Consider the following 8,796-nt stretch of genomic DNA (forward strand, 5'->3'; position numbering starts at 1 on the left):
ATGTATCCGTCTTAGAGCCCATAAAACCCAATCAGCCCTTTTAATCGACCTTGTCGACAAATCATACAAGATTTAGGGCATCTCTTAAATATCATGCTTGTAGGGCCGCCACGTGAAGCTCATCGGATGACGAATAAAGAGCATGGCCATCTTTGCATTGAACTTCTTGGCTTCAATGTTATCAATTGCAAGCATTTCTGGGACATAATCTTTCAGCTTCCCCAGGTCCAGAAGCGGCTATCTCATATATAGCTTAGGATGTTGTTAAATGTCCTTTTTTTGTCGTCTTTGCCGAGCCTGATTTTCTTTTCTATGGATGTGTTTTGATGGATAAGATAAGGAGGACCGCCCTTCGATGCGCTCCAAGTAAGTAAGAACTGACCCATGGTGCCTGTTTCAAACCATAGAGAGAGCATTTAAGCTAACACACATGAGAAGGATATAAAGCATCAACATATCCTGAAGGCTAACTCATATAAACTTCCTTAGAAAGAGTCCCATGTAGGAATGCATTATTTACATCGAGTTGACTAACAACCCACTTGGAAGAAATGGCCAAGGATAGAATGATACAAATAATGGTAGACTTTACCATGAGATCGACTAAAGGTCTCTTCATAATCAAGCCCATATTCCTAGGTATACCCCTTTGCAACTAGGCAGTTTTCTTATAGAGAGGAATGAAGTCAATCTTATGATCTCTCAAATGAGACCATACAACTATATATATACACGTGGGATGAAACTACATCATATATGTCTCATATACAATAACAAGTCTTATAGATAATAACAAAACAATAGTCTTTATTCTCTAACAATAACTTCCATAGCTTGGAATCGAACTTGATCTGAATTGAACTCCCAGATCCCAATAGACTATTTCACAGAGTCCGGATCCTCACCCCGTTGGGGGAGCACAAAGTACTCCCCGATAGCTTCCCGACCACACAAACATGTGGAGCCCACAGGTAAAACACACTTTTTGGAAAAAAAAAAAAAAAAATAAAAACTTCAAATTTTCACCTGTGGGCCCCACATGTTTGTGTGGTTGGGAAGCCGTCGGTGTGCTCCCCCGATGGGATGAGGATCCAGACTCTATTTCACACTGTTAAAGTTTTGACTTCATTAATTACACACTATCTTAATTTGATTAGTAGTAAAGGAATTTGATTATAGTGGGAATCCAATACTGAACCTGAATTGATATCTTCCCACTGTTCTTCGGGTTTGGGAAAGTAATCCACCAACTCCTAGTGTAGAGCTGAGATAGCCTATGCTTATAAGATGAATTTTACTGTTTTACCCGTTCCCATAAAGGAGAAGGGAGATATAACTTTTAGGCTTTTAATTCCCTAAATTACTACTATAATTTGTGTTGGATCAATAAGATTGCCCTTATGATCACCATGGGGTGAACAATGTTTTATAGTTGGTTTCCCATATACAAGTCTTCATTTCTAACACGCGTGCATGTAGTAAAGAAAAATCTTCCCATGAAACTTTTCAGGCTTCTTTCGCAAAGCCAATTCTATCTCTATGGCCTTCTTATGATCCCTTTCTATTTTCTCTTTCCTGCCCAACCATGTAAGCATGGAATATTCTTTTTTCCTCCCCTTGCATGCAAGCCCACTTCACATAGAAACCAGAGGCTAAAAAAGTTTCAAATCCTTTGAACTGAATTTCTTCAAATGCTGGGAATCTAAATACTTATATCTGGATATATAATGAACTAGAAATTCCCAACTGAATGATTGAATACGATTGCAAACAGAGACCACCAACAAAGATTCATCTAGAATGTATATGTTCTTGGGTAATGAATTGTCAAACTGTAGGGATATTATTAGGGCTAGTATTGAAGTTGGGACTCGTAGGAGGGGATAAAGTATAAACAGATCAGATTCAGATCGGACACGGTAAATATCATGTCGGTATCCAATTATATTTGGACAGATTCGGATAATATCATATTGGTTCTTGGACAGATTCAAATGATGTCAAATAGTTATTTTGTTAAATAGATTCTTCTGAATGCGTATGAGTACAGGTTGAATACATGTTTTCGACTATCTCTTTACATCTTTATCATTTTATTTGCTAACGTTTCCACTTTTCTACTCATTTTAGTCTTTGATTTTCTTAAATTTATTCACTTTGATTTTCCTTTATATTTATTTTAGTCAAAAATCTAGAAAAGTATTCACATATCTAAAGTAAGAAAGTTATAAAAATAAAAAAACAATCCAAAAAAGATAATTTTATCATATGTATAATAATTGGTTAGAAAGGGGAATGGTTTATCACCATTCCGCATCCTATTAGTAATCGGATGGATTCTAATACCCTCTAAACAGATACAAATACAAATTCAAAAGCGGATTTTGATTATCCATTTTCAGCCTCCAATTAACGAACCGTCACACAAGGCTTCTTCACAATTCTATGATAATTTTATCATACGTATAATAATTGGTTAGAAAGGGGAATGGTTTATCACCATTCCGCATCCTATTAGTAATCGGATGGATTCTAATACCCTTTAAACAGATACAAATACAAATTCAAAAGCGGATTTTGATTATCCATTTTCAGCCTCCAATTCACGAACCGTCACACAAGGCTTCTTCACAATTCTATGATAATTTTATTCATTATAATATTTTTTTTTTTCCAGTCGGAAGTGTTGGTGTGGGGTATAGAGACACGTGTATAAGTGGTGTATAGGTATATAATTAGAAAGTACTCAAAGCTTCTATAAATACTTGTACTGAGATTTACAATACATACATTCAATACATTCTATTTTCCTGTCTTCTATATGGTATCATCCCTCTAAGCGTAGACTTCCCTTGAAAATAAAGCTTCTTTCTCTCTTTTTTCTCTTGAACAAAATCAATTGTTTATGAGAAAGAAAATCATGTCTCTGTACCTAACACTGTTCTAAGGTGCCAAGTTTGTAAGAAAATTGGGCACGATGCTCTCAAATGTTGGTTTCGGTTTGACCACTCGTATCAAGCTAATTTTGTACCAAAGGCCTTAGCTGTTGTTCATTTAACAAATCATCAAGATAATCGTTGGATTCTTGATTCAGGAGCAACTGATCACGTTACCTCGGATCCAGGTAAGCAACTAATTTCTTTCAAAGGCTCTTCTGGATTAATGGTAGGTAATGGGTCTTCTCTTCCAATCACTCATAAAGGTTCTGGTAATCTGGTTGTTAATGATTCGGTTTTGCCTCTACAAGATGTTTTGGTTGTTCCCGATATAAAGAAAAATTTGGTCTCTGTTTCCAAATTAACTTATGATCTTGGTTGTGTAGTAGAATTTACTAATTCTGGGTTCTCTGTCAAGGATGCTCAAACTCAAGAGACATTGACATTAGGGAGTAAGAGTGATGGTCTATATGTTTTTGATGATGTTGATGTTGTATTAGGTTCTAAGGCTTTATTTTCCACTCGTTTTTGTTCTGTTTCTGAAGACATCTGGCATCAAAGGTTGGGGCATCCTTATCCCCGTATCATTTCTTTTTTGAAGTCCAAGGGACTTATTAGTGTAACCTATAAATCGAACCATACCTGTGGTAGTTGCCAAAAGAGTAAAAGTGCACAATTACCTTTTGTTAGTTCTTACACTAGATCCGTAAAACTCCTTGATAGGATTCATTGTGTCTTGTGGGGGAAAGCACCAGTTTCTAGTATTCAAAAGTTTCAATACTATGCATTGTTTGTAGATGACTTCTCTCGCTACACTTGGTTGTATCCTCTTCAAAGGAAATCAGAATTTTACACTTGTTTTCTTCATTTTAAAGTCATGGTTGAGCACCAGTTTGATGCTCATATTAAGGTGTTTCAATCTGATGGGGGTGGTGAGTTTATCTTGGGTGTTTTTCAACAATGTCTAGCTGATAATGGTATAGTTCATCACATTTCTTGTAGAGGGACTCCTGCCCATAATAGTATTGTGGAAAGAAAACATCGACATTTAGTTGAACTATGTCTTGCAATGTTGTATCATGATGTTGTTCCATTATGTTTCTGGGTTGAGGCGTTTCATTACAACAATCTTCTTGATTAATCGGTTGCCCTCTAGTGTACTTAATATGCAAACACCTTTAAAGCTACTGTTTGGTCAAGCTCCTGCATATTCTTCATTAAGAGTTTTTGGTACAGCATGCTTTCCTTATTTGAGGCCTTATACTGCTAATAAGTTTGATCCCATGTATTTGCAATGTGTGTTTATGGGTTATAGTGATAAGCACAAAGGTTGTAGGTGCTATCATCATGCTTATGGTAAAATGTATATTTCAAGAAGTGTAATTTTTTATGAATCTCTCTTTCCATTCAAGTCTACTGCAACTGGGGTATTGCTGTCTCTTCTTCTTCACCAGTGCAAGTTAGTAACTTTGACGGCTGGGTTGCATACAAAGATGATTCTGTTGACATAGTTAATGGGCAGCAAAATTTTGATTCTGTTGAGCTAGTTAATGGGCAGCAAAATTCTCCTTCTTTGGATTTTGGTTCTAGACTTATTAAACCATGGTTTGATAGTAGTGGTGACCAAGTTGTTCAAGTTGATCCTAGTGACAAAAGTATGGGCAATAGTTTAGCAAGTCAAGTTGTGGGAAACACGTTAGACTCTGCTGGGCATAATTTTTCTACTGGATTGCATGATGTTTTGAATTCTGAAATCATTTTACATGGGTCTTCTACTACTCGTTCTGCTAGTCAGCCCACTCAATTTGTTCAGCCCATTTCTAGTAACACTCATAAAATTGTTACACATTCCAGAGTTGGAGTTGTTAAGCCCAATCCACGGTATATACCTAATGTTTCTACTCTTCCATGCGAGCCTCGATCTGTGAAAGATGTTGTGGCAAATCCAGGTTGGTTCACTATTATGCAAGAAGAAATGACTGCTTTGGATCAAAATAATACTTGGACTTTAGTGCCTAGAACTGTTGATATGAATGTGGTTAGTTGCAAGTAAATTTTTAAGACTAAACTCAAAGCGGATGGCTCGCTTGAGAGACTCAAGGCTCGCCTTGTTGCACGAGGTTTTACCCAACAGGAAGGGGTAGATTTCTATGAGATGTTTAGTCCCGTTATTAACCCGGGTTCAATTCAGCTTGTGCTTAGTATTGCTAATATGTTGCGATGGACTATTCGGCAATTAGACGTTGAAAATGCTTTTTTACATGGATTGTTGAAGATGCCAGTCTATATGACTCAACCCCCTAGTTTTCATGACCCACACAAGCCCACTGCTGTATGCAAATTACATCAGTCACTCTATGGACTTTGACAAGCTCCGTGGGCTTGGTTTGACCGTTTTAGCACTTTCTTGCTATCATTTGGTTGTGCGTTGTGCTTTCAATAGCTCGTTGTTTATTTATCGGGATAGTGGTCGAATTCTACTTCTTCTCTTATATGTCAATGATATAGTTTTGACTGGGAATGACTATTCCTTTCTCATGAAATTTATTGGCAAGCTTGGTGCTCCTTTTGCCATCAAAGATCTGGGTTCTTTGCATTATTTCCTAGGCATAGAAGTCTCTTCTACCAATTCTGGGCTTTTTCTGACTCAGAAGAAATATGCTTATGATCTCTACTTAAAAAATCCCATTTAGAAAATGCCAAAGCAATGCCAACACCAATGGTAACTCAGTTTGCCCAAAATTCTGCTGGAGACTTGTATTCTGATGTGCATCAATTTAGAAGCTTAGTAGGTGGGTTACAATACCTCACCATGACTAGACCAGATCTCTCATATTCAGTCTATCAAGCCATGCACAAGCCCACAATGGATGATTTTATGCTTCTAAACGTATTCTTCGCTATGTTAAGGGAAGTTTAGATCATGGGCTTCATATTCCTCAGCATAGTTCTTTTCAATTATATGAATTTTCGGATGTGGCTTGGGCCAGATGTCCAACTACTAGACGGTCTACCACGGGCTTTTATACATTTTTGGGAACCAATTGTATCTCTTGGAGTGCCAAGAAACAACCGACTGTCGCTAGATCTAGTATGGGGATAGAATAACGGGCTATGACATCTACCACCGCGGAATTAACTTGGTTAAGTTTCTTGTTACGAGATATCGGTATCCCACAACTAGCTCTAGCTATTTAATATTGTGACAATCTTAGCGCCTCATATGACCGTTAATCTGGTGTTTTATGCCCGTACAAAACACATTGAGATAGATTATCATTTTGTTCGGGAGAAGGTGGCGCTCGGTCATTTGGTCACTCGTTTTGTATCTTCTAATCATCAGTTGGCTGATGTTTTTACCAAACCTCTAACTCGTCATGAATTTCTTTCTATATGTGGCAAACTAGGTCTCCTACCTCAGCCTAGTTTGAAGGGGGGGGATATAGAGACACATGTATAAGTGGTGTATAAGTATATAGTTAGAAAGTACTCAAAGCTTCTATAAATACTTGTACTGAGATTTACAACACATACATTCAATACATTCTATTTTTCTGTCTTCTATATGGGGGTGGAAATCGGAGTTGGAGTGGTAAATAATGAGAGATTTTGTCATGAAAAAGTGACACCGCATGTCAAGATTATGAAGTTCATGAAGCCAATTCAAAGCAAAGAAAATATACCTCCTTAAGCCAATGAAAAAGTACATTTGCTGTTATGTCTGCTGGCATGGTGATTAGTGTGAGATTTGTCATTTGTGAGAAGTTAAGAAATGGAATTCTCAATTATGATTGGACTACGTTAAGGATCAACTTTTAAAGTCTTTTCACGTTTATCATCAATGACTTAACCAAAAGCATTTAAAGTGGGGTTCCATGGTGAATGCCTTCATTGATGATATCGATACAGTGATTGAGACAGAAGTAAAAACTAAAGCTTCAGGATTAGTGTAATATATAGATAGAGGAGACGTGTAATTTTAGTCAAGCAATTATGGATACCGACATGGTATAAATTGAGTAAAAAGAGATTCAATAAGTTGATTATTTTAGATATTTGGAGTAAATCATAAATAAAATTAGATAGAATATAATGCTTTATAACAAATCAACATAGGAAGGATGAATAGAGAAGTTTGTTCTGAATGTTGTGTGATCTGACATTTTTTTTTCTTTTTTGAAACTAAGAGTTTTATATTAAGGACCAAGGGAGTGGGACTATTACATAAAATAAGTTGTTTGAGGTAGCATAACCATTTCTAATGTCGTCTAAAAATGTCCATAGTAAGGAGAAAAATGATTCTAATTAAAAAAACTAAAAGAACTAGAAGTAACACCAAAAATGATCATAAGAGAAGTTGCGAGTATAGACATGCATAATCTTAGTCGTATTATGAATACGACTATATAAAACCTATTGAAGAGCGATAATGGTTTATGCAGTAAGTCCCTCTTTTTATTTGGACTTTTTGTGGTATGCCTTCATCTTACTTTCATCTTTCTATTTTTTTTCTGCTATTTGTCTGTTTTCTTTTTGTTCTATTTGATTTTGTTGGATCCAATGTAAATGACTTCAGTAATTTTGGATTAGGCTGAATTTTTTAAACTGAACATGCTCAACGTTGAGCATAATTATATCATATAACAAACTAGAATGGCGTAAGCATGAAGGTCACAAGCTAATAATTATAATTTGTTTATCCAAAAAATAAAGATATTGCATACTTTCCAACTAAATAGAAGTTTTTTAAAATTAATATCTTACATGACCGATTAAACTATATAAAAGGAAGAAAAAGAAAGGTCTTTATCTCATACATGATTCAAATAATTCTTTTTATTTTAGGATAAATTACATATAGACCCCTTAGATTTGCAATAAATTATATCTATTACCTCTAAAAACCAAAATTATAAATGCCCCTTGTTATTAAGAATAGGGGTTAAGGGATGATGTCACCACTGAAAAGAAAATTCAAAAGACTAATTTTACCCTTCCTTATTTCAAGCATTTCTCATCTTAACTTTGAGTTTTTAATTCTCAATGGTATATGATCAAAATACCCCTACCATGAAATTCAAAGAGAGAAAATTACTGAAGCACCATTGTTTAATTAAATGCCCCTTCACGTAGGCATCTCCTCCTTCACCCTACCGAAAATTTGTGTTGAGATACTCGAAGTCCAAGTAGAGAAGTGGCTTCCTATTCTTGTCAACGTACTCAATGCAAAACAAATTAAGTGTTCTTAGGAAGAAGAAAGGAAACTAGGGAAACAAATGAACATAATCAAAATGAAAACCTACTCTAGGGTTTCTTTGATTCATTTTTAGACCCACAGTGAGTATGTGAAATCCCTGAAAATCCTAATCTGGAAATTTATATTGTAGGTTCGAAAACTCAAAGTGCGGGAAGAAGGCAACTGTGGGCCATCCAAATTAAAATGATTATATTAGACTCTAAACCAATGGAAGTAGATGGAGATGATGCTAAGTTGGGAGTTCTGTTAGAATATGGAAGAAGATCTATCTCGGATATTGATAGACTTTGTAGATGGATCAAGAGTACAGTAATGACGCAAGTAGAAGGTCCCGAAAAATCAGATAAGACCCTTCTATATCTTAGAAAGGACCCAAGAATGAACTAGGGCTTTTAGAGCATCAATACCACTTCCTGGAGTAAAAGTACTAGGGGTGGGTTGCCTGCCTTAGTCACCCCAAGCAACCCACCCAATTCCGGGGCAAAAGGGTATTTTGGAAATATAAATGTTTTTGGAGCCCTATTTAATGATTTTTCATTCTAAAACATGGTCATTATGTTCTAAAGCTATCAAAGAACGTCAGAGCTTCTCAAAAGAACCCTC

Source organism: Hakea prostrata, chromosome 1 (genome assembly GCF_041222555.1).
Source record: "Hakea prostrata isolate BN-2017 chromosome 1, UWA_Hpros_2, whole genome shotgun sequence".
Classification (NCBI taxonomy): Eukaryota; Viridiplantae; Streptophyta; class Magnoliopsida; order Proteales; family Proteaceae; genus Hakea; species Hakea prostrata.